Source organism: Mobula birostris, chromosome 31, assembly GCF_030028105.1.
Source record: "Mobula birostris isolate sMobBir1 chromosome 31, sMobBir1.hap1, whole genome shotgun sequence".
Lineage (NCBI taxonomy): Eukaryota > Metazoa > Chordata > Chondrichthyes > Myliobatiformes > Myliobatidae > Mobula > Mobula birostris.
The window spans coordinates 1,472,490-1,499,779 of record NC_092400.1 but is presented as its reverse complement, the minus strand read 5'-3'; the positions used below and the strand labels follow the sequence as shown (position 1 = coordinate 1,499,779).

The 27,290-nt window shown below is 41.8% G+C and overlaps 1 protein-coding gene across 1 annotated transcript in view; it reads left to right on the top strand.

The window, feature by feature from the left end:
* The window catches only part of LOC140190935 (paxillin-like), a 159,722-nt gene that overhangs the window by 48,824 nt on the left and 83,608 nt on the right, over positions 1-27,290 (top strand). The gene's annotated exons all lie outside the window — the stretch shown is intronic.

Here is a 27,290-nt window from a genome sequence, read left to right as displayed (position 1 = left end):
GAAATTCTTTAATTATGTGAAGAACAAAAGGATGACAGGACTGAAGGTAGGACTGATTAGAGATAAAGGTGGGAAGATGTGTCTGGAGGCAGTGGAAGTGAGCGAGGTCCTCAATGAATACTTCTCTTCGGTATTCACCAATGAGAGGGAATTTGATGACGGTGAGGACAATATAAGTGAGGTTGATGTTCTGGAGAGGAGGTGTTGGAGTTGTTAAAATACATCAGGATGGATAAGTCCCCAGGGCCTGACAGAATATTCCTCAGGCTGCTCCACGAGGCGAGGGAAGAGATTGCTGAGCCTCTGGCTAGGACCTTTACGTCCTTGTTGTCTATGGGAATGGTACCGGAGGATTGGAGGGAGGCGAATGTTGTCCCCTTGTTGAAAAAAGGTAATAGGGATACTCTGGGTAATTATAGACCAGTGAGCCTTACGTCTGTGGTGGGAAAGCTGTTGGAAAAGATTCTTAGAGATAGGATCTATGGGCATTTAGAGAATCATGGTCTGATCAGGGACAGTCAGCATGGCTTTGTGAAGGGCAGATCGTGTCTAACAGGCCTGATAGAGTTCTTTGAGGAGGTGACCAGGGATATAGATGAGGGTAGTGCAGTGGATGTGATCGATATGGATTTTAGTAAAGCATTTGACAAGGTTCCACACGGTAGGCTTATTCAGAAAGTCAGAAGACATGGGATCCAGGGAAGTTTGGCCAGGTGGATTCAGAATTGGCTTGTCTGCAGAAGGCAGAGGGTCGTGGTGGAGGGAGTATATTCGGATTGGAGGGTTGTGACTAGTGGTGTCCCACAAGGATCGGTTCTGGGACCTCTACTTTTTGTGATTTTTACTAATGACGTGGATGCGGGGGTAGAAGGGTGGGTTGGCAAGTTTGCAGACGATACAAAGTTTGGTGGTGTTGTAGATAGTGTAGAGGATTGTCGAAGATTGCAAGGAGACATTGATAGAATGCAGAAGTGGGCTGAGAAGTGGCAGATGGAGTTCAACCCGGAGAAGTGTGAAATGGTATACTTTGGAAGGACAAACTCCAAGGCAGAGTACAAAGTAAATGGCAGGATACTTGGCAGTGCGGAGGAGCAGGGGGATCTCGGGGTACATGTCCAAAGATCCCTGAAAGTTGCCTCACAGGTAGATGGGGTAGTTAAGAAAGCTTATGGAGTGTTAGCTTTCATCACTCGAGGGATAGAGCTTGAGTCGCAAGGTAATGATGCAGCTCTATCAAACTCTGGTTAGGCCACACTTGGAGTACTGTGTCCAGTTCTGGTCGCCTCACTATAGGAAGGAAGCATTGGAAAGGGTACAGAGGAGATTTACCAGGATGCTGCCTGGTTTACAGAGTATGGATTATGATTAGAGATTAAGGGAGCTAGGGCTTTACTCTTTGGAGAGGAGGAGGATGAGAGGAGACATGATAGAGGTATACAAGATATTGAGAGGGATAGATAGAGTGTATAGCCAGCTCCTCTTCCCCAGGGCACCAGTGATCATGGACATGGCTTTAAGGTAAGGGGTGGGAAGTTCAAGGGGGATATTAGAGGAAGGTTTTTTACTCAGAGAGTGTTTGGTGCGTGGAATGCACTGCCTGAGTCAGTGGTGGAGGCAGATACACTAGTGAAGTTTAAGAGACTACTAGACAGGTGTATGGAGGAATTTAAGGTGGGGGGTTATATGGGAGGCAGGGTTTGAGGGTCGGCACAACATTGTGGGCCGAAGGGCCTGTACTGTGCTGTACTATTCTATGTTCTATAACACCTGCAACCCTCCAATCCTCCGGAACCTCTCCCGTTCCCATTGATGATGCAAAGATCATTGCCAGAGGCTCAGCAATCTGCTCCCTCACCTCCCACAGTAGCCTGGGGTACATTCTATGTTCTATGTTAATGGAGTCAAGAAGGGATTTCTTTAACCAGAGAGTTGTGAATCTATGGAATTCATTGCTGCAGGTGACTGTGGAGGCCAAGTCTTTTTGTATATTTAAGGCAGAGGTTGATAGATCCTTAATGGACCAGGGCATGAAGGGATATGGGGAGAAGCCAGGGCTGAGAGGGAAAATGGATCAGCCATGATGAAATGGTGGAGTGGACTTGATGGGGTAAATGGCCTAATTCTGCTCTGACTTTTATCCTGTAGTTTTAAGAAAGATTGTTACATAAATTAGAGAGATGGTAATGAATGCATAAATGGTGCTTTTCCAAAATTCCTTTAGTTCTGGACCCCCTCGGTGGTTTGGAAAGTAGAAAATGCAACGCTTGCATTTATTGCAGTTGGAAGTGAGGAATCATGTATTATGGCCAATCATCAGTTGAGGTTGATGAAAAAAATTCAGGCAACACACATAAAAGTTGCTGGTGAACGCAGCAGGCCAGGCAGCATCTCTAGGAAGCGGTGCAGTCGACGTTTCAGGCCGAGACCCTTCGTCAGGACTAACTGAAGGAAGAGTGAGTAAGGGATTTGAGAGGGGGAGGGGGAGATCCAAAATGATAGGAGAAGACAGGAGGGGGAGGGATGGAGCCAAGAGCTGGACAGGGGATAGGCAAAATGGATACGAGAGGATCATGGGACAGGAGGTCCGGGAAGAAAGACAAGGAGGTGGGGGGGGGGGACCCAGAGGATGGGCAAGGGGTATATTCAGAGGGACAGAGGGAGAAAAAGGAGAGTGAGAGAAAGAATGTGTGTATAAAAATAAGTAACAGATGGGGTATGAGGGGGAGGTGGGGCATTAGCGGAAGTTAGAGAAGTCGATGTTCATGCCATAGCGGAAAAAAATTCAGTGCTGTTTTAGGGATGTGGTAATCAGGCAGCTGGAAGATCCTGTTAAAATTAGGCAGTCAATGTGGTTTTGAATGTTTAATAAAGCTAATAATTTTGATGTAATTTGTAGGGTACAAAAAGGAAATAGTAATGGAAACTCTACATTTCCACCCTTAAAATATTGTGCTTCCAGTTTCTTTATTGTATTATGGAAATCACAATCAGTGGCCAATTATTAGGTATAAATGTTATTAGGTAGCTAATGTTATCCCACTTTTTAAGAAAGGAGGGAGAGGGAAAACAGGCAATTATAGACCAGTTAGTCTGACATCAGTGGTGGAGAAGATGCTGGAGTCAGTTACAAAAGATGAAATAGTGGCATATTTGGATAGCAGTAGCAGGATAGGTTTGAGTCAGCATGGATTTACGAAGGGGAAATCATGCTTGACTAATCTTCTGGAATTTTTTTGAGGATGTAACTATGAAAATGGACATGGGAAAGCCAGTGGATTTAATGTATCTGGACTTTTAGAAAGCCTTTGATAAGGTCCCTCATAGGATGTTAGTGGGCAAAATTAGAGTACATGGTATTGGGGATAGGGTACTGACATGGATAGAAAATTGGTTGGCAGACAGGAAGCAAAGAGTAGGGATTAACGGGTCCTTTTCAGAATGGCAGGCAGTGACTAGTGGGGTACCACAAGACTCGGTGCTGGGACCGCAGCTATTTACAATATACATTAATGATTTAGATGAAGGGATTAAAAGTAATATTAGCAAATTTGCAGATGACACAAAGCTGGGTGACAGTGTGAAATGTGAGGAAGATGTTATGAGAATGCAGGGCGACTTGGACAGGTTGGGTGAGTGGGCAGATGCATGGCAGATGCAGTTTAATGTGGATAGATGTGAGGTTATCCACTTTGGTGGCAAGAACAGGAAGGCAGATTACTATCTGAATGGTGTCAAGTTAGGAAAAGAGGAAGTACAATGAGATCTGGGTGTCCTTGTTCATCAGTCACCGAAAGTAAGCATACAAGTACAGCAGGCAATGAAGAAAGCTAATGGCATGTTGGCCTTCATAACAAGGGGAGTTGAGTATAGGAGCAAAGAGGTCCTTCTGCAGTTGTACAAGGCCCTGGTGAGACCCCACCTGGAGTATTGTGTGCAGTTTTGGTCTCCAAATTTGAGGAAGGACATTCTTGCTATGGAGGGAGTGCGGCATAGGTTCACTGGGTTAATTCCAGGGATGGCGGGAGTGTCATATGTTGAAAGATTGGAGCGACTGGGCTTGTATACACTGGAATTTAGAAGGATGAGAAGGGGATCTGATTGAAACATATAAGATTATTAAGGGATTGGAAATGCTAGAGGCAGGAAACGTGTTCCTGATGTTGGCGGAGTCCAGAACCAGAGGATACAGTTTAAGAATAAGGGGTAGACTATTTTGAATGGAGTTGAGGAAAAACTTTTTCACACAGTGGGTTGTGGTTCTGTGGAATGCTCTGCCTCAGAAGGCAGTGGCGGCCAATTCTCTGGATTCTTTCAAGAAAGCGTTAGATAGAGCTCTTAAAGATAGTGGAGTCAAGGGATATGGGGAGAAGGCAGGAACAGGGTACTGATTGTGGATGATCAGGCATGATCACAGTGAATGGCGGTGCTGGCTCAAAGGGCCAAATGGCCTACTCCTGCACCTATTGTCTATTGTATAGTATTGGAACCCAGATGTGGTCTTGTGCTACAGTAGCTCATCCACTTTAAAGTTCAATATATAGTGTGTTCAGACCTCTTGTGCACACCTTTGTTTTAATGTGTGATTGTTTGAGTTGCTGTTGCCTTCCTATCTGTTTGAACCAGTCTGACCATTCTCCTCTGATCGCTCTCATTAACAAGCCATTTTCACCCACTGAACTGTCACTCACTCACTGGATATTTTTATTTCATATATCATTCTCTGTAAACTCTAGAGACTGTTGTGCATGAAAATGCCATTAGATCAGCAGCTTTTGAGATACTCAAACCGCCCTGCCTGGCACCAGCAATCACTCCATGGTCAAAGTCAATTAAATTATATTTCTTACCCCATTCTGATGCATCGTCTGAAGAACACCTGAACTTCTTGACCAAGTCTGTATGTTTTTATGAATTGAATTGTTGTGACATGATTGGCTGATTAGATATTTGCATTAACAATAGGTGTACAGGTGTAATTAATAAAGTGGCCTCTGAGTGTATATGTATTGCTGCTCAGTCAGTTTAATCGATCTATTTTAAAAGTTGCTTCTGATTTATTTTTAAATGGCTTCTTCTGTTGTTTTGATGATTTTTTCCCCTGGCTGTTATGCCTCATGTTTTGCTTATGACTTGCTTTCTCCTTTCCATTTTTATTTTTAGGGTTGTTTCTTTTCTTGTGCATGCCTCATCATTTTATTAGCCTTTTCCATCTCATTCTAATTGGAGAAGAACTTCAGGTGGTTCATTGCTTTGGAATAGGTATTTGAATACCTTGTAGAGGTAAGTATTATTTAACAGTCTGGGATAATAGATATAGATGCATGAATGCAAATTTAAGCTAGTTATATGAAGAATTTTTCTCCTCACATTTCTCAATGACTTCAAGAAAAATATTGACTATATCATGTGACCAAGGGACTTTCAAGTGATTTGTTATGGTGTGGTACCAAGACACAGATTGGTTTCATTCTAGTTACAGTGATAAATGATTTTAACATCAATGTTGTGAGTCCAAGTTAATACCCATTGTGTTACAAATATTTTACTAATCTACACTTTTTTGTGTTTTTTCTGACCTTGAGTTTAATCCTGAATGTGCCCTTTACCCAGTGAAGCCTGATAGAATTTCCTCCGGCATTTTGTATGTGTTACTTTGGATTTCCAGCATCTGCAGAATCTCTTCCGCTTGTGTTCAGAATTTTAATCTTATCAATTTTGCTCTTGAGAGAAAGGCCCATTTATTTAATAATGGTGTTTCTTGAACCTGGATTGCCATTTGTGGTGATCATAGTAATCCACTGCAGCCTTAACATGACAATTGCTTCCCATCATAATAACAAGTGTATTTATGAAGTATTTACACTAGAAAAAGGAAATTTTAACTTTGCTGCTATTGTAGGATCCAGTTCTGTTTGCAATATGGCCTACCAGAAATATTAAAATTGTACTGCAAATGTGAGCATCTCCTTCACTGCCCCTCCTCCATATATTCCTTATGAATATTTTGTTCTACTGTTGTGACTTCTATGGCCACCCTATGGTCTTAATTGGGGTAGCTATAATCTCTGTTCACAATGTCTGATACCAGTGCCAAAGTGCCTTGTTTTAACCATCAGCTATCTCTGATATAAAAAATAGCAGCAATTCCATTGCTTGTATTTATTGCTTTAAACTATACATAGTGCTGAAAATAATCCTTTCTATTTACAAGAGACGTTTGTTTGTCCAAGTGCATTCTTGTGTTGCTTTAATAGCAGGTTGAAAGCTATGACATTCATATGCATCTCTCTTTCTTTTACCTTTATCTGTTGGTGAGAGTATTATTTACTTAACTCCCTGGTGTTTATCTACTCTATTGTCTAGTAATACTGATTGGCTTGGTTCCAATGTGGAAAAATGCAACCATCTCTCTTACGGAGTTTGGCTACAGCAGGTGGAATCACCCAGTATCTAAACCTTGTATTACCACTAAAACATCAACAGTAGCCCATAATTTTAAAGCATTTTCAATGTAGCAAAGTGTCTGTGTGTTCTTCACACTAGTTAGCACATGGGGTATGACCTTCTTTAGCTTGCTTTCAAATTAGCATGCTATGTGTCATTGTCATGGAGTCCAAATCCTAGAGCAAAGGGACTGCAATACTTGAGCATCATGGTGATCTATTACCTTCTGTTGTGCTATTTCAGCCAATTGATGAATGCTTACCTTGCTCGTGGTGTCTCTCCTACAAAATAAGATTAAAGAAAAAAATTATCAAACAAAAAGATGTAGAATTTGAGCAGTGTTCTCAGTAAAGAGATTTCACCTATAATCACAGCTGCTAAATGAGAAACAACATGGAGGTGTCCAGGAGGCTGGAACAGGAGAAGCAAGGGTTCCCTTCATGAGCCAAGCTGCATTTCTTTGGTCACATACCATTTTGAAATGCACATTTGAATTTCAAGGAGGGGTGTTGTTTTACTATGTATTATTTAGTCTCTGGACAGTTTGAGTTCTGTCATCGTTGGGTGATTGTCTTGGATGTTTTTATTGGGAATGTAGAATACAGGTTTCCCCTGCTATCTGAAGGTAGAGCGTTTTTTATGAAACCATTAGTAAGCCGAAATGGCGTAAAGCGAAAAGTAACTACCATTAATTCATATGGGAAAAATCTTTGAGCGTTCCCAGATCCAAAAAATAACCTACCAAATCATACCAAATAGCACATAAAACCTAAAATAACACTGACATATAGTAAAAGCAGGAATGATATAATAAATACACAGCCTGTATAAAAGTAGAAATAATGTATGTACAGCGCAAACACAAGGAAATCTGCAGATGCTGGAATTTCAAGCAACACACATAAAAGTTGCTGGTGAAACTTTTATGTGTAATGTATGTACAGTGTAGTTTCACTTACCAGAATCAGGAAGATTGAGCCAAAACCGATTTGTTGAAAAAAATCAGCACGTACAAGCATGCACACACACCTGCCCGCGCAAGGCTTCGTGGTCATGGTAGTCTTTCTTGGGGTAAACACAAGTTTAAAGCGGACGTCTTTTTTCGTAAAAACTAAAATCCTCTTTCGGTTAGCGAAAACAGGTAATAATGTTTTCATAAAAGCGAAATGTCATAAAGCGAACATTCGGAAAGCGGGGGATATCTGTACTGCAAATGTGGTTCACTGGCTCTTTGGTGAGATCAACGGGGAGGGAACTGTGTTGCCTTGGTTGTGGCGAGGACTAGGCTGATGCTGTGGTGTAACTTGTTGCAGCAGCCCAGGGGAGGAGAGCCGAGTTGCTGTGGGAGAGAGCAAGGACCTCTGGGCATGCTGGAACCTGTACTGAGTTGGGGGCTGTCTCATCCTGTTAGTACTGCTCTCAAGTATTTGCTCAATGGATGAACAAACTGGACCAGGGCAATCTAGAATCATTCCGCTCAAGGAATTGGGTTATATTATTTTTTTTCCTTGTGACTGCATGTTTTTCTGAAAAGATAACCATATGTGCTATTTGTGCTACATGTAGTGTGTTGTGAGCTGTTGGTAATGTGTTTTGCTCCTTGGCCCCCGAGGAACACTCTTTCGGTTGGCTATTTTCATGTATGGTTGAATGATAATTGAACTCGAACATCCTGTTGAGTTTCTAATCTTTTAGACTATATTGGGGGTGTAACATGCTTGTAAGATTTCACTGCTAAGGCTAATGTAATGGCTTCTATGTAATGTTCCACTGTTAAGGTAATGGTTTCTCTGTAGCAGCAATGTTTGGGTTATGAGAAGAGATAACGGGACTTTGGAATGCAGGGACTATCCAATGAGAGAAATGCTGTTCTTTCTTGTGAGTCTGGGAGCCGGCTTTTTCGTGGCTTTTCGTCGGGGAGCGATGGAGAGAGAGGACGCGAATGGACAGAGTCGGAAGACCACTGGACGAAGTGGACTGAGGAGCGAGGGTCCGAGGGCCGGTTATGCCTGAAGGTTGATAGAAACAAATGAATGAACAGTGAGCTCCAACGATGTGCAATAGACTTTTCCTTAAAGTGGGCCCTTTTACTTTTTATTTTCTTTACTAACCCTCTAACCAGATTAAGATTTATAAAGTTCAATCATTTAATTGCATATGGTGTACTGTCTGATATTTTGCGGTGCGGATTTGTAACCAGACAACACATCATGCAGCATCCACACAAATGAGATTTCTCAGTTTGGTGGGGCCTGAAGTTGTTTTTCTCTAGACGAACACGTGCTGGCCGAGCCCGAGGGTTACAGGGGTAAAAGAGAATGAAGCGAGTGACATCCAATGGATAGATTTAGCAGTGGACACAGTGGACACCTTCACCATCATTTTGGGGGATTTTAACCAGACCGGTCTGGAAAAAATCACTGAACAATTACCATTAACAGATCACTTGCAATACAGAGGAAACTACGCACTGGACCATTGTTACACCACCATCAGGAATGCCTACCATGCTATTCCACGTCCTCACTTCGGGAAGTCTGACCACCTGGCTGTACTTCTACTCCCTGAGTATACGCAGAGACTGAAGACTGCAGCACCAGTACTGAGGACCAAGAGGTATGGACGAGGGAAACACAGGACCGCTTACAGGACTGCTTTGAATCATTCCAGTCATTGATTAAATCAGTTAGTTTTTCAAGTCCATAATCTTCGAGGGCAATAATTTGTTCGATTACTAATTCATCAGGACCTGCTGCCTTTCCTTTCTTCATCTTATTTATTGCATTATGAACTTCAGATATAGCTCAAATACCATCTGTAAATTTGCTGATGATACAACCATTGTTGGTAGAATCTCAGATGGAGATGAGAGGGCATACAGGAGCAAGTTATACCAACTAGTGGAGTGGTGTTGCAACGACAACCTGGCACTCAACGTCAGTAAAATGAAAGAGCTGATTGTGGACTTCAGGAAGGGTAAGACAAGGAAACACATACCAATCCTCATAGAGGGGTCAGAAGTGGAGAGAGTGAGCAGTTTCAAGCTCCTGGGTGTCAAGATCTCTGAGGACCTGACCTGGTCCCAGCATATTGATGCAGATACAAAGAAGGCAAGGCAGTGACTATACTTCATTAGGAGTTTGAAAAGATTTGGCCTGTTAACAAAATCACTCAGAACTTCTGTAGATGTACTGTGGAGGGCATTCTAACAGGCTGCATCACTGTCTGGTATGGAGGGGCTACCGCATAGGACCGAAAGAAGCTGCAGATGGTTGTAAGTTTAGTCGGCTCCATCTTGAGTACTAGCCTACAAACTACCCAGGACATCTTCAAGGAGTGGTGTCTTAGAAAGGCAGCATCCATTATTAAGGACCTTCAGCACCCAGGGCATGCCCTTTTCTCGCTGTTGCCATCAGGTAGGAGGTACAGAAGCCTGAAGGCACACACTCAGCGATTCAGGAACAGTTTCTTCCCCTCTGCCATCCGGTTCCTAAATGGACATTGAACCCATGAACACTACCTCACTTTTTTAATATGTATTATTTCTGTTTTGCACTATTTTAAACTTATTCAATATATGTATACTGTAATTTATTTTATTATTTTTCTTCTATATTATGTATCGCATTAAACTGCTGCTGCTTTGTTAACAAATGTCATGACACATGCTGGTGATAATAAACCTGATTCTGATTCTGTTTATATAGTGTCCCTTCTTTTAACATGAGTGGCTGGCTTCCTACTGTTGCAGGACTTCAGTGGTCTGGACATAAAAGGGATGAAAGTGATACCTTTTGGAAATGGAAAGAAAACAAGCCTGTTGTGCACAGTATAAACATGAATTGGATTGTAATCAATTTCCAGATTCTACTTAAAATGTCTGTCCTGAATCTGAAGTGTGTACCAAAGCAAGTTGGTGAAATGGCTGTGGTGGCTCAGATCGAATTTTTATCTAGTGTTATCCTGTGAGAAACACACTTTTCTGGTGGTAAGTGGTATGCCACAGGGATTAATGCTGGAGCTCAACGTTTTATAGTTTGATGTATGAAAAACTTGATAGAGGTGCTTAGTTTTCTGGTAGTCCAAAGATAGGTGTGAACGTAAATTGTGAAGAGATTTAAGGAGGTTCTAAAGGGATATACAGATGTTAAGTGGTCAGATATCTGACAAATGGAGTAAAATGTGATGATCCATGGAAACAAAAGAAATATCAGTGTTATCTAAATGGTGAGAGATTGTAGAACTCTTGAGATACTGAAGGATCAGGGATGCTAATGCATGATTTGTAAAAGGCTGATGTTAAAGTATAGCAAGTAATTAGGAATGCTAACATTTTATTTTATTACGACGGAAAGGGAATACAAACATTGGGAAGTTATGGTATTGATGATCCAGAATGCCCTGTTTATCTCCTTACTGAATAAAAGATGCTAATACTTTGGAAGCAGGAAAGTTTGGATAGACGAGGCTTGTATCTGCTGGTCTTTGGGAGAGTGAGAGAAGACTTGATTGAAACATATAACATCCTAAGTATTCTTAATAAGTTGAACAGGGTACTTCCTCTTGTGAGGGATCACTGCTCAAAACTAAGGAATCGTGCATTAAAAACACAGATGAAGCGAAATGTTTGCTTAGCGATTTGTGAATCCTTAGAATGAACCTCTTCGGAGTTTTTGCATTTTTTAGGCAAATCAATACTTAACGAGTAATGATATGAGAGCTTACCATATTAGTAAATGGAAATGTGAAATTTAGATTACAGTCAAATTATCATGATCCTGTATGGCAGAGTAGGTTTAAGGGGCCAGTCCATCTCCTAATTCATATGTTTGCTTGTGTGGATCTACCCACTATGACTACATATGGAGACCAAAGATTTGGCCACTTTTTAATAGCATTGAACTGGTATAAGTCAACATCAATAGTATTTTATATAATCTGTGTATCTGGGTTGTGTCTTTGGTACAGACTGGGAAAGTTACTGAGTAAGCATTATGAGACTTATGGATCTTACTAAGGTGGAAGTGTTTTGTTATCATCTGGGACTTAAACTGGCTGTAATTGGAACATCCAATGACTTCAAGTGGGTACTAACCCAGAGTGCTGGAATGAATATTGATTGAATACATTAAGATTTGTATCAGCAATAAAGTGATTTGGAGAGAATATACTGACATGAAAGCCTCAACTAATTGCAGCTGTGCTTCATCTACCAATAACTGTCTTGAGGACAATGACCTTGGATGCAATTCAAGTCTGTTGCAGCATAAAACTTGTCTATATGATGTGTAGACTGCATTTAAAGTTGCACAATGCCTACTTTCCCTTTTATGGCATTCCCTCTTTAACAAAAAGTCTGTTTTGTCATGGTTATCAATTACCAGCTGTCATCTTGCTTCAATGGACAATGCACAGGAGACCTCCGCTCGAAATGCTGGACTGGAATCCTGATTTTTTTTTAAAATAGAGGCAATTTGCCTTTTGAGCACTAGAAGTATGAAAGACAAATCTAAGCTAAATGGATGAATATATTATTTCTCATTTTTCCACTTTTGTGTATTAGAAGGGAAGTGGAAGTGAACTTCCCACTGTTCAGGACATTTACAAAGACAGGTGTGTAAAAAGGACCCGAGTCACCCCACACAAACTGTTCCAGCTGCTACCATCGAGGAAATGGTACCACAGCATAAAAGCCAGGACCAGCAGGCTCCGGAACTGTTTCTTCCATCAGGCCATCAGACTGATTAATTCATGCTGATACAATTGTATTTCTATGTTATATTGACTGTCCTGTTATACATACTACTTATTACAAATTGCTATAAATTGCACATTTAGACGGAGACGTAACGTGAAGATTTTTACTCATGTATGTGAAGGATGTAAGTAATAAAGTCAATTCAATTCAGTTCAATGATGCATAAAATCTTTGTTTCAGTGGTCTAGTTCAATTACTTGCCATTTGAGAGCTTCTCTATGTATGATCCTAATATGAAATCTGCAAGCAACATTTTCAATAAATTAATGCTATTCATTATTTGTTGTGCCTTAGATCCCCAACCATTTTAGAAATCTGACAAATGCCTTGAACCCCCCCCCCCCATTTATTTTTCTTTGGCAATTCTTTTTGACTGTCAGTAGCACTTACAAGGCCAAGGCATTACAAAGCTCTACTGTCTAGTTGTTTCCTGTCCAGTCTCCAATGCACTTATCCCTCTTCCCCCACACACAAAAAAAATTCTGCAACAAGCTGATGACAACAGGTATAATTTAATGATTCAACTTTTTGTCAGTATATTGATATTATCAATAAAGTAGGACTATGACTATGAGGCTGCCCCTTTTTCTTTAGAGTTTAGGTATGTGGAAGATTTGATCTTTATTTTTGTGTTGCTCTGATGTTACTGAGTTGTGGAGTCAATTTCTTCTTTATCTCAGCACAAGGAGATATCTTCTTCTACTACAGAAAGCAGTTAAAATAAAGTTCTGGGGTTGAAACTACTAATAAATCTCTTTCCTCTGAGTTGTGCACGTGAACTACTATTGACCTGATAGTTTGTTTCAGGTCTCTTGGGAAAGTTTAAGAAATGAAGTTAGTTACTACTAAAACATGACCAATTTCCTTATTTAGTAGTAACATAAAATACAAGTTATAAAGACAACTGGCCTTAAAAGTGACCATTGACGATTGCAGCCTAAGCATTAGGTTAAGATTAAACACTTGATTGCTCAGCCTACAATATGTTTCAACTGCTGTAACTGAGGTCAGTACTGGTAGTTCTCTGCTAATACATGTTTCCATATCATGAATCAGTTATAATGAGATTGCTGGATTAGGGAACATTATTTACATGGGATGCACTGGTTTTATATCTCAGCCAGGGAAACCTCCTTCATTTGAAGGCAAACACAGCTTGCCCTGCAGTAACATGGCTTTCTATAATGGGTGGTTTCTGAGGAACATAACTTATGTTAAAGCAGAACTACGTGTCGGTATGGCAACTGGAAGAATAGGTTAGATTATGGAAACACTCAGTCCTCTTTTATTGTCATTCAGAAATGCATACATGCATTAAGAAATGATACAATGTTTCTCTGGAGTGATAGCACAGAAAACAGGATAGACCAAAGATTAACACTGACAGAACCACATAATTATAACATATAGTTACAGCAGTGCAAAGCAATACCATAATTTGATGAAGAACAGACCATGGGAACAGTAAAAAAAAAGTCTCAAAGTCCTGAGTCGATCGACTCCCAAGTCCCGGATAGCAGGTGGCAAAAGGGAGAAGCCCCCTGCTATAAACCTCCAGGCACTGTCAACTTGCTGATACCTTGGAAGCAGCCGACCATAGCCGACACTGAGTCCATCCGTCCGAAAACTTTGAGCTTCTGACCAGCCTCTCCGATACAGCCTCCCGAGCGCCATCCTCTGCTGAGCGCCTTCAACCTCTCCCCGGCTGCTGAAACAAGCAAAGCAGAGGATTTCGGAGCCTTCAGCTCTGGAGATTCCGGTTACCACGCAGTAGCAGTGGCAGCGAAGCGGGCATTTCAGAAGTTTTCCAGATGTTCCTCTGTGCTCTCACATCTGTCTCCATCAAATCAGAATTGTGCACGGTCCCCTACTTGACAGGTAACGGATATCATCACCGAAGTGGCCATGCGCGCTGCCGTTGCACCGCCATCTTCTCCCCCCTCCTGGGAGGATTAATTCATCAAATGTGTAATTTACTGTAAACACACAATAGTGAATGACTACCCATAAAAGTGTTGCAATAGCTGCATTATAACTTGGCTAATGCAGGTTTTGACAACTAAAAGGAAATATTTCACTTGCTTACTTCCTAATGTGTTATTGCTTGGGCTGGGTAAGAATAAAATTGGAGCGCATTTTCTTCCTGACCCTCTGTCCTAGAGCTTAATGTTTTTTTTTGATTTTCATGAATGTGTGGTTTCCTGTGCTTTAAAGTGTGACTAAGATGAAGCCATTCTGCTGACTTCTTATATTCATTTTTATTTTGTGATATTTTCAACAGGACTGTCATATTATTGTTCGAAGGTTTGAAATGTGAACAACTTTACTTCATAGACTGATGTGAAACTATATCTGCCTTCTTTCTACAATTCCTGGATTTTGTTTTTTTTTTCCCTGAGATTTCTAAACTGTCAGCTGGTGTTTAATTATTTAAGATTGAGGAATTGGCCTGCCTGGACATGAGCATTGCTCCATCAGTGGAACGTTTATTGAGGTGTAACATTCCAATACGTGTATTTATAAATACTAAGTTAACAATTTCTGAGCAGGAGAGTGGTAGCTTACATTTTACATTAATTCTACTACATAACTGCACATAAGATCTAAAGACTGTGAATTTGATCACATAAAAGCACTGAACTGAAACCTACTGTTGTGTATTTAAGTTGTATCACAGGAAGTTTTGTGCTTTTTTTCCCCTAAAAGTTCTTTGTACTTTTTGTTTTTGATTTTCCCCCTTTGTTATTAAATTGCAAGCATACCACAAACGAACTCAGGCTGGAAAATGTCCCTTGAGTTCTTAAATTTGCAAGTTTTTGTCTTTCAGCTCATTGTTTTCAAGGCTTAACAATTGGGCACTGAACGAAAAATTATGACGTGTATTAAATCAAAGACCACCTTTAATGCCTTTCAAAAAATGGTGGAGTTGCTAAAACAGGTGGGAATTGACACTTTTTGGTTGGTGTAAGAGATGATCACACAAGGTATGGTAAATATGTATCCTGTTTGTGTAATAGTTTTGGTTTGAAATACTTTTTGTCACTTATTTTGTGTTTCCTTTTTCTATTTGTTGATGATATGAGCATATTGTACTTAACCTTGTTTTGCTCCTTTGTCCTTGGGCTGTTTGGACACATTAATCTGTCTCATATGTTCTGCATGTATTGACTAGCATTTCATGTTGAAAACTCAGTCACTGTGCAGTTATGGAATCTGCTGTGGGTGTGGTTCACTTGGCAATATGTACAGTTTGATTTTTGATAAGCAAAGGAATGCTACTGTTCATGTAATAAAAATGCAACATGAGAAATTGAAGCAAGAATGGGCCTTTTTGGGCCTTGTTCCTGCTTGCCATTTAATTGCATCATTTCTGATCTTTTATCATAACCCAGTTTTCCTGCACTGTATTCCTCAATTATCTTAATATCTTAAAAGGTCCACTTATCTCAGTCTCTAATAGACTCCTAACTGTGTCTCTTGGACAGAGAACTGAAAACACTGGAGAAAGAATAGTAAACCTTTATCACTCGGAATGTCCAACTACTATTTTGAGAATGTGATCTCCTGGTTCTTGACAGGCCAGCCAAGGGAAAGATCATCCATGCCCGCTAAATTGTATAGGCCCTTATTTTTGTGTAATTCATTGAGATTATCTCATATTCTACTGTTCAAGGAAAATGGCCTAGACTGCTTAATCTTTCCTGCTACAACAATCTTCGTCATTCGTCATGCACTCTTGTACCTAATAAAGTGGCCACTGAGTGCAAGTGTGTGGTCTTGTGCTGCTCTAGCCCATCCATTTCAAGGATCGACATGTGCATTCGGAGATGCTCTTCTGCACATCACTGTTGTAATACATGGTTATTTGAGTTACTGTCATTTTCCTATCAGCTTGAACCAGTCTGGCTATTCTTCTCTGACCTCTCTCACTTACGAGGTGTTTTCAAGGTGTTTTCACCCATAAAATTGCCGCTCACTGGATGTTTTTTTTTCTTTGTAAACTGCAGAGACTTTTGTGTGAAAATCCTAGGAGATCAGCAATTTCTGAGATTCTTAGATCCCCATCTGGCACCAACAATCATTCCATGGTCAAAGTCACTTAGCTCACACCTCTTCCCCATTCTGATATTTGATCTGAGAATCAGCTGAACCTTTTCACCATGTCTGTGTGCTTTTATGCTTTAAGTTGCTGCCACATGATTGATTAGATGTTTGCATTAATGAGCAGGTATACAGGTGTACCTAATAAAGTGGCCACTGAATGTATATCCTCCTATGGGAGCAAGTAACTGATCTGTGCACAATGGTCCAGCTACAGTTTCACCAGGGTACCACTGAATTACAGTGATGTACCTTTACTCTTGGTTGCAGCAGCTTCTACAGGGTCAACAAAGATGCTACTGTTCTATTTAAATGTATTATTAATGATCGCAAGCAACGCACACAAAATGCTGGTGGAACGCAGCAGGCCAGACAGCATCTATAGGAAGAGGTACAGTTGACGTTTCGGGCCGAGACCCTTCAGGACTAACTGAAAGAAGAGATAGTAAGAGATTTGAGAGGGGGAGGGGGAGATCAGAAATGATAGGAGAAGGCAGGAGGGGGAGGGATGGAGCTAAGAGCTGGAAAGTTTATTGGCAAAAGGGATACCAGGCTGGAGAAGGGAGAGAATCATGGGACGGGAGGCCTAGGGAGAAAGAAAGGGGGAGGGGAGCATCAGAGGAAGATATAGTGAGAGGAACAGAGGGACAAAAAAGAGAGGGGGGAATAATAAGGGATGGGGTAAAAAGGAGAGGAGGGGCATTAATGGAAATTAGAGAAGTCCATGTTCATTCCATCAGGTTGGAGGCTACCCAGATGGAATATAAGGTGTTGTTCCTCCAACTTGAGTGTTTCCAACCTGATCGCAAGACCTATTTGGACATTGTTAATCTGGTAGGCTGCAAGTTCGAATCGCTGATTTATTGGATGAGAGCAGAGGCAGATGGCGGGAGGTGGCGGGGGGGGGGGGCTGCTGTGTGACCTTGGTCATAGTGAGGACTAGACCTCCAGCAATGGTGCCGCCTTTTTGCAGCTGCCAGGAGTGAGGGAGCGAAGCCAGTGTACTCCACTGGGGGTGTTGTGCCGTCCAGAATGGAGTCGGTGCTGCCCTCCCAACGTTTTGCACGGCAGAAGACAAGCTCTGTTGTGACCGACTGCAGATTTTAGTGGTAAACAATAGACTCAGGTCCTCAAGCCATGTGGTTGCCTGCTTTATAGCAACCAGAGGAGAGGTATCCGAACCAGTGCGTTCCACTGGGGCTGGCAGAGCACAGTTCTGGTCGACTGAAGATTTCAATGGACTGGAGACTGAATATACATACAATATATATTTTATGTGGTTGTATTTTACTAATATTCTATATATGTGCTTGCATATGTGAGTTCTGGGCCTCAAGCCACATTGTTGCCTGGTGGGCGTTGGGGCCAGTGAGCTCCATCGGGGCGGTGTGGCACAGCATCCAGGTTGGACGCTCTATTGTGGTTGACTGATGATTTCGATGGACTGGAGGGTCTGGACTTTATACAGTGTGCATAAAAAGCATTCACCTCCTTGGAAGTTTATTATGTTTTATTGTTTTACAACATTGAATCACAATGGATATGATTTGGCTTTTTTTGTCACTGATCACCAGAAAAAGACTCCTTCATGTCAAAATGGGAACAGATCTTTACAAAGTAATCTAAATTAATTATAAAATATAAAACATAAAATAATTGATTGCCTAAGTATTCCACCCCCTTTAATATGACACATCAAATCATTACTGGTACAGCCAACTGGTTTTAGAAGTCACATAATTAGTTAAAAGGAGATCTGTTTTTTGGAGACCCGTGTAGCCAAGCTGTTTCAATTGATTGTAGTTAAAAATACACCTGTATCTGGAAGGTCCAACTACCGGTGAGTCAGTATCCTGGCAAAAAATACACCATGAAGACAAAGGAACACTACGAGCGACTCCATGAAAAGGTTATTGAAAACCACAAGTCAGGAGATGGATACAAAAAAATTTCCAAGTCACTGAATATCCCTTTGAGTACAGTTAAGTCAATCATCAAGAAATAGAAAGAATATGGCACAGCGATAGATCTGCCTAGAGAAGACATCCTCAAAAACTGAGTGAATTTGCAAGAAGGGGACGAGTGAGGGAGGCCACCAAGAGACTGGTGACAATTCTGGAGGAGTGACAAGCTTCATGGCTGAGATGGGAGAGTAATGCCACTGTTGGAAAAAAACTCACATGAAATCTCGGCTCGAGTTTGCCAGAAGGCATGTGGGAGTCTGAAGTCAGCTGGAAGAAAGTTCTATGGCCTGATGAAATCAAAATTGAGCTTTTTGGCCATCAGACTGAAGACTTATGTTTGGTGTAAGCCAAACACCACTCATCATCAAAAACACACCATCCCCACCATGAAGCATGGCGGTGGCTGCATCATGCTGTGGGGATGCTTCATTGTTGCAGCCCCTGGAAGGCTTGTGAAGGTAGAGGATAAAATAAATGCAGCAAAATATGGGGAAATCCTGGAGGAAAACCTGATGCAGTCTGTAACATTACTGTAACTTGGGAGAAGATTTGTTTTCCAGAAAGACAATAACCCTAAGCATAAAGCCAAAGCTACACAGGAATGGATTAAAAACAGCAAAGTTAATGTCTTGGAGTGGCCAAGTCAGAATCCAGACCTCAATCCAACTGAGAATTTGTGGCTGAACTTGAAAAGAATTGAATTGACTTTATTACTTGCATCCTTCATTTATATGAGGAGTAAAAATCTTTATGCAAGTCTCTGTCTAAGTGGGCTGTTCACTCACAATGCCCATGCAATCGTGACAGAGCTTGAACTGTTTTGTAAAGAAGAATGGGGAAAAATTGCAGTGTCCAGGTGTGCAAAGCTGATAGAGACCTATCCACACAGACTCGAGGCTGTAAATGCCGCTAAAGGCGCATCTACTAAGTACTTACTTGAAAGGGGTGAGCAAGGGCTGGCGTGCGCTGCCCTCCAGTGAAAAATGCTATCGTGTCCATTAAATAGGGGCCGTGGACAATTATGATTTGATGGAGACAGACGTGAAAGCACAGAGGAACATCTGGAGAAATTTCTGAAACGCTCGTTTGCTGCTGTCGTTACTGTGCGGTTGGAAATCTTCGGGAGGGAAGGCCTCAAGATCCCCGGCTTTGCCTGCTGTTGGCGACCGAGATTGAGGTTGAGTCGTTCGGACAGAGATGGTGCTCAGTACTCGGTGTCGGAGAGCTGATCAGAGCTCGAGGTTTTCGGATGACTCAGAGTCGGACTATGGTCGGCATGGCAGGGAGAGTTTTTCTTCCTTCTCCCGTCTGCGTGAGATGTGGGACATTTGAGAGACTTTGAACTTTTTACTGTGCTCATAGACCTCTTCATCAAGTTATGGTATTGTTGCACTGTTGTAACTATATGTTATAATTATGTGGTTTTGTTAGTTTTTTTCTGTCTTGGTCTGTCCTGTGTTTTGTGATATCACACTGGGGGAAATATTGTATCATTTCTTAATGCATGCATTACTAAATGACAATAAAAGAGGACTGCGTGTCTTCATAATCTAATCTAAAATTATGCAATCAATTATTTCATGATTAATAATTGTAAGTAATTTAGACCAATTTGTAGAAATTTGTTATCACTTTGACATGGAAGAGTCTTTTTCTGTTGATCAATGTCAAAAAAAGCCAAATTAAACCCACTGTGATTAAATGTTATAGAACAATAAAATCTAAAAACTTCCAAGGTGGGCAAATACTTTTTGAAGACACCATGTATCTATATTCTGCCTCGCTGTATTTTACTGATATTCCAAACGTGCTTGTTGTATGTGAATGGACTGGGTCTCAACCCACAGTGTTGCTGGTGGGGGTGGGGGTAGGGGTGCCGAGGCCAGTACACTGTATCAGCTGTGGTATGTCGTGGCATTCAGGCTGGAGTAGATGCTGACCCAGTGTTCGCTCGGCGGAAGACAGGCTCTATTGTGGTCGACTGTGGATTGATTCTGTGAGTTTTGCGACTCTCTTATTCTGTGATGGTGATACCATTTGTGGTTACTATCTTGTGTATACTTTGTGCTGTGTGTGACTGTTGGTACAGTACTGTATTTTGCACCTTGACCTCGTAGTAACGCTGTCTTGTTTGGCTCTGTTCATGAATATTCATGTTTGGTTAATAAACACTTAAATTTGAATTGAATTGGAATATGAGAAATTGGTCCAGTGCGAGCCTGTTCCAGCTCAACTATTCAATAAAATCATGTTGAACTTCTACATTAGTGCCACTTCCCTATAGAAACATAGAAATCTACAGCATATTACAGGCCCTTCAGCCCACAATTTTGTGCCGACCATGTAAACTATTCTAGAAACTGCCTAGAATTTCCCTACCGCATAGCCCTCTATTTTCCTAAGCTCCATGTACCGAGCTAGAGTCTCTTAAAATACCCTATTTTATCCACCTCTACCACCGTTGCTGGCAGTGCATTCCATGCACCCACCACTTTCTTTGTGAAAAACTTACCTCTGACATCTTATCAACTTACCTCTCATCATCTTATACACCTGTATCAGGCCACCTCTCATCCTCCGTCACTCCAAGGAGGAAAGGCCAAGTTCAGTCAACCTATTCTTGTAAGGCTTGTTCTCCAATCCAGGCAACATCCTTGTAAATCTGCTCTGCACTCTCTCTATAGTATCCACATCCTTCCCGTAATGAGGTAACCAGAACTGAATGCAGTACTCCAAGTGGGGTCTAACCAAGGTCTTGTATAGCTGTAACATTACCACACTGCTCTTCACCTCAGTCCCACGGTTGATGAAGGCCAACACATCATACACCTTCTTAACAACACTGTCAACCTGTGCAGCAGCTTTGAGTATCCTATTAACCTTCCTGATGGGGGTTGGAAGTATATAGGGACTGGGCATCCATGGTGAAAATAAAGTGGTGGGGGCCAGGGAACTTCTCATGCTCTTAAACTTTTCGATGATTTTAAGTTCCCTGGCCCCCACCGCTTTATTTTCACCAGGGATGTCCAGTCCCTATATAATTCCATCCCCCATCAGGAAGGTCTCAAAGCTCTCCGCTTTTTGAATTCCAGACCTAATCAGTTCCCCTCTACCACCACTCTGCTCCGTCTAGCGGAATTAGTCCTTACTCTTAATAATTTCTCCTTTGGCTCCTCCCACTTCCTCCAAACTAAAGGTGTAGCTATGGGCACCTGTATGGGACCTAGCTATGCCTGCCTTTTTGTTGGGTTTGTGGAACAATCTATGTTCCGTGCCTATTCTGGTATCTGTCCCCCACTTTTCCTTCGCTACATTGACGACTGCATTGGCGCTGCTTCCTGCACGCATGCAGAACTTGTTGACTTTATTAACTTTGCCTCCAACTTTCACCCTGCCCTCAAGTTTACCTGGTCCATTTCCGACACCTCCCTCCCCTTTCTAGATCTTTCTGTCTCTGTCTCTGGAGACAGCTTATGTCTACTATAAGCCTACTGACTCTCACAGCTATCTGGACTATTCCTCTTCTCACCCTGTCTCTTGCAAAAATGCCATCCCCTTCTCGCAATTCCTCCATCTCCGTCGCATCTGCTCTCAGGATGAGGCTTTTCATTCCAGGACGAGGGAGATGTCCTCCTTTTTTAAAGAAAGGGGCTTCCCTTCCTCCACTATCAACTCTGCTCTCAAACACATCTCCCCCATTTCACCTACATCTGCTCTCACTCCATCCTCCCGCCACCCCACTAGGAATAGGGTTCCCCTGGTCCTCACCTACCACCCCACCAGCCCCCGGGTCCAACATATTATTCTCCGTAACTTCCGCCACCTCCAACGGGATCCCACCGCTAAGCACATCTTTCCCTCCCCCCACCCCTGCATTCCGCAGGGATCGCTCCCTACACGACTCCCTTGTCCATTTGTCCCCCCCATCCCTCCCCACTGATCTCCCTCCTGGCACTTATCCTTGTAAGCGGAACAAGTGCTACACATGCCCTTACACTTCCTCCCTTACCACCATTCAGGGCCCCAAACAGTCCTTCCAGGTGAGGCGACACTTCACCTGTGAGTCGGCTGGGGTGATATACTGCGTCTGGTGCTCCCGATGTGGCCTTCTATATATTGGCGAGACCCGACGCAGACTGGGAGACAACACCTACGCTCTGTCCGCCAGAGAAAGCAGGATCTCCCAGTGGCCACACATTTTAATTCCACATCCCATTCTCATTCTGACATGTCTATCCACGGCCTCCTCTACTGTAAAGATGAAGCCACACTCAGGTTGGAGGAACACCTTATATTCCGTCTGGGTAGCCTCCAACCTGATGGCATGAACATCGACTTCTCTAACTTCCGCTAATGCCCCACCTCCCCTTCTTACCCCATCCGTTATTTATTTTTATACACACTTTCTTTCTCTCACTCTCCTTTTTCTCCCTCTGTCCCTCTGACTATACCCCTTGCCCATCCTCTGGGTTCCCCCCCCCCCTTGTCTTTCTCCCCGTACCTCCTGTCCCATGATCCTCTCATATCCCCTTTGCCAATCAGCTGTCCAGCTCTTGGCTCTATCCCTCCCCCTCCTGTCTTCTCCTATCATTTTGTATCTCCCCCTCCCCCTCCCACTTTCAAATCTCTTACTAACTCTTCCTTCAGTTAGTCCTGACGAAGGGTCTCGACCTGAAACGTCGTCTGTACCTCTTCCTAGAGATGCTGCCTGGCCTGCTGCGTTCACCAGCAACTTTGTTATTGTAACATACAGTAGAAACCACTATATAAGTATATTTATACGAGTTTTTGATTATGCAACTTCAGAGTTACTTTGCAAAGTCTTTGTTTAGCAAGTTAAGGGTTACTTTGTATTTGACTATCTAAAGTTTGATGATTGAATTACAACTGGTGTTTTTTGCCATTATTGGAGAAATAGATTAGAGAGATTAGAACGAGATCCAGTTTTTGCAGACAGTTTGGTTCAGTCTGAGCAGCTTGCTAGCCAAGCAAAAGGGAAATGCTATCGATGGCTAGAGCTGATAATTTGTGGTGAAAGTTAAACATGCTTGGAAATAATAATGTGGCTAAAACTTGGCATTTGTGCAGAAATGTCAGACGAGCAGTTGAGTTGTCAAGAACGGTGGTGGGAAGCCAGAGCTGGATGTCCTCGGAATACAGAAGAAAGATGTGGCCATTAAGTTGGGAAGAGGAATGGGACAAAGATACAGCTTTGCATGATTCTCATTGTAACAATGGGCTGGATCATGCTCATTCTAACCCAAGCACCACTCTTTACCTCAAAACAAGCACATGGCTTCACTTATCTGCTGAAGCATTTGTGGTGTACTATATTGAAGCTTCTGTTCTATTGCCCATGAGGCTAGGGGCTTTCAACAGTTTGTTGCTGTCAAATGCAATTTCACTTTTTAAAAAATGTTTCAGGTATTCAGAAACATTGGCTTTACCGAATCAATAATAATAAAACTGGAGAAAGGACAATATATGACCTAAGTTTGCTTGGTCAATTTCACTTCATCATCAACTTCAAAAGTAACTCAGCAATCAATCAAATCTATTTAGCACCCTTTTATTTTAACTGTATGGTGTTGCCTTTTGGTCTGCTGACTGAATCAAATATAATAATAAATGACAGTGGACATCTTGCAGGCTGTAATTGATACAAGAGATCTGGCTTCATGATGAAAATACTTTGATTGCCTGTCTTTGAACTCTGGAGTTTGGTTACAGCTTGGAAATGGCCACCTCTAATATTTTTAAGTTCAGCTACAGTTTGTTAATAATTAAACCTACCACTGTTGTCAGTTTCTGTTTCACTCTGTGTTTAAAGTCAGTTGTTTGTGGCTAGAAGCCTGATTTGTATTTACATTATTTTCCTATCAGCTCCTTGGATAAGATCCTGTTAGTGCTTAATTCTCTTCTATTAACCCACTTAGTCAATTTTCCACGTTATTTTGCTTGCTGATCTAGGTGCAAAGCCCAACAACTCATTCTGTATTATCTAACAATTTCAAGGCTTTACTTTTCAGCCTTCACAGGATCATTGAAATAATATGACACAGAAGGAGGTCATTCATCCGCTACGTATTTATCTGCTGGAAAAGTGCTACCCAGATTAATTCCACCTTCCAGCTCCAAGATCACAGGTTTTCAAGTACACATTCTTTTAAACATGCTGAACTCCTGAAATATTTTTAAGCTGTGAATTTCAGATACTCATCACCATCTGGATGAAACATTTTTTCACATATTTCTGAATGCTTCTGTAGTCATAGAGCACAAAACAAACCTTTCAGGCCGTCATGTCCTTGCCAATCTGCATTTTCATCTGCACTAATCCCATCTGCCCACACTGGGTCACGGATCCTCCTATGCATCACCTACTCAAGTACCTGTCTAAATGTTTCCTAAACAGTGATTGTATCTGACACCACCACCACCAAGCTACCATGTTTGGTAGCAAGTTCCAAATATCAGCCACCCTATTTGTAAAAACCTTGCTTCTCAGATCTCCTTTAAAACTCTTTTCTTCTCACCTTAAACCTGTATGCTTTTGTTCTTGATGAGATAAAGATTGTGATTATCTACCTTATCCATGTCACTCAGCAACACGAACCCGAAACTTATCTGAGAATCATCTGCATCATTTGCTGTGCCATTGCAAATGGGATTCTTCAACTGTCAGTGAATACTTCTATTCCCCAATTTGTGACTGAAGGAAGGTCATTGGTGACACAGCTGTAGATCGTGAAAGCTGATACATCCCCAATGATCTCCTGCACTGGTGTATAGGGAAAATTGAAATAACCATATGTGAGATATAACTATTGGAGTGTTTTCCCTTAATACTGATTGACTTCAGTTTTATCAGGACTTGTTGATGTCACCCTTAGTCAACTGTAGCCTCGATGTCAAGGGCTGTCACTTTCATCCTCACCAGTGGAATTCATCTTATCTTTTGATCCTTGTTGGAACCAAGGTTTTGAGATCTGAAGACAAGCAGAGAAATCTAAACTTGCCATCAGTGAGCAGATTATTGGTGAGGAAAAGCTGCTTAGAGCACTGCTGGTGGTGTTTTCCTTCTCTTGGCTGATGATTGAAATTGGAGTGAAAGCGTAGTAATCATAGTCTTTGCTCTCAGTTGTTTGTTGATATCTTGTGAAGTGCATCAAGTTGGCTGAAGATTGGATACTGTGATGATAGAGATCTCAAAAGTAAGCTGAGCTAGATCAGCCATTTAGCAGTTGTGACCAAGCAGTCACCTGAACATTTCACCTGAACACTTGGATACTGGGCCTCATCAATTTGCAGAGCAGACTCAATGGGCCGAATTTTATTCCTTTGTCTTATGATATTACCATTGGAGTTTATGGTGCAGCTGTCTCCTGAGCTGTTTAATTGTCCACCATTCTATTTAGTTATTTATTTAGAGATTCAGCATAGCTCTTCGAGCTGTGCTGCCCAGCAACCTACCGACTTAACCCTCGTCTAATCACAGGACAGTTTATAATGACCAATGAACCTACTAACTGGTACATCTTCGAAATCTGGGAGGAAACTGGAGCACCTGGAGGAAACCCATGCACACATGAGAAGGAGCGTAGAGACTTGCTTACAGAGGACACTGGATTTGAACTCCGAACTCTGCCCCGAGCTGTAATAGGAGATGTGTGCTCATTTGATTCAGGAAGCTTTGATTTGTCAGTGGTAATATTGGTTAGCTATATGGTATGCATGCAGTCCTTTGTTTCATCTTCATTTGATTTGCATTTCAGTTTTGGCCTGCCTGTTTGCATTCCTCATTGAACCATGGTTGATTCATTGGCTTGCTTATAGTGATAAAGTGAACCATGCAGATAAAATTCATGCTGGTGTACATTGCGGCTGATGGTCTACTGCATATCAAAGCTACTCAGTTTTAAACAGTGGCATCTTTCCATGTTTGTCCCTTTAACCGCAATTTTCATTACCAGACAACACTGTCAGTTTGAAGAAAAGACTTTGTTGCCATAAGGAATGTATGGTTATCAGTTCTACCAATGCCAACATTGAAAAGTTTATCTTTTGCCGGTAGAAAGGCAAGACTGAGATAAAGTTCTGATTATTTCCCCATGTTGGCTTGTTGCAACATGTTGCAGACCCAGTATAGTAGCTATGCCTTTCAGGACTCAGCCAGTTTGGCCAGACTCTCAAGCCACTTTTGGTGATGGCCATTGGAGCCTGTCAGCTATTTTGTGCCTTTGCTACATGCAGTGTTTCTTCTAGTAGTTGGTCAACATAGAGGAGCATCAGTTCACTAAATGAGAGAGAATGTAAGTTAGTAATCAGGAGGTAGTTTTTGCATGCTTTACCTGTTTTCCACGAGATTTTGAGATTCCCTGGGTTCCTCTCTCCTGCCTGTATATCTCTGTTTTTCTCCTGCTTTCTAGTGAGGATTCCGACACGTTGCTTGTTGTGCTCCACATTGTCAAGCTATTTCTTGGTAGGTCTGTTGGACAACTATCTCAGTTTAGGCACTTGATGTTTATGAGGAGAATTAAACAAAGCTTCTTCCAGTTCAGTCAACTTTACAGAGTCTGTGCACAAAAACACAAGAAAATAGGAGAAGGAATAAGCCACTTAGCTCCTCAAACCTACACTACCACTAATATGATTATGGCTGATCTCTGCTGGCACCAACTCTACTTCTGTGCCTGTTCACCAGAACCTGCAGTTATTCAATCTTTCATAAGTGAATTTGGTGGCTAGCCTGACACAAGGTTTACAGAGTGGCTTGTTAGACGTTTCAGAGGATAATGAAGAGATAATGAAATGTCACTGTGTCTCTGGAGTCACAAAACTTAAAGATTGTGTACACTTTTGGTCACCTTTTTAGAGGAAAGACATCATTAATTTGGAAAATGTGCAAAGAAGATTTACAAGAATTTTGCCAGGACTCAGGAGCCTGAGTTAGGAGAGTTTGGGCAGACTGGGACTTTATTACTGGGTGACCTTGTAGGGGCATGTAAAATCATAAAGGCATA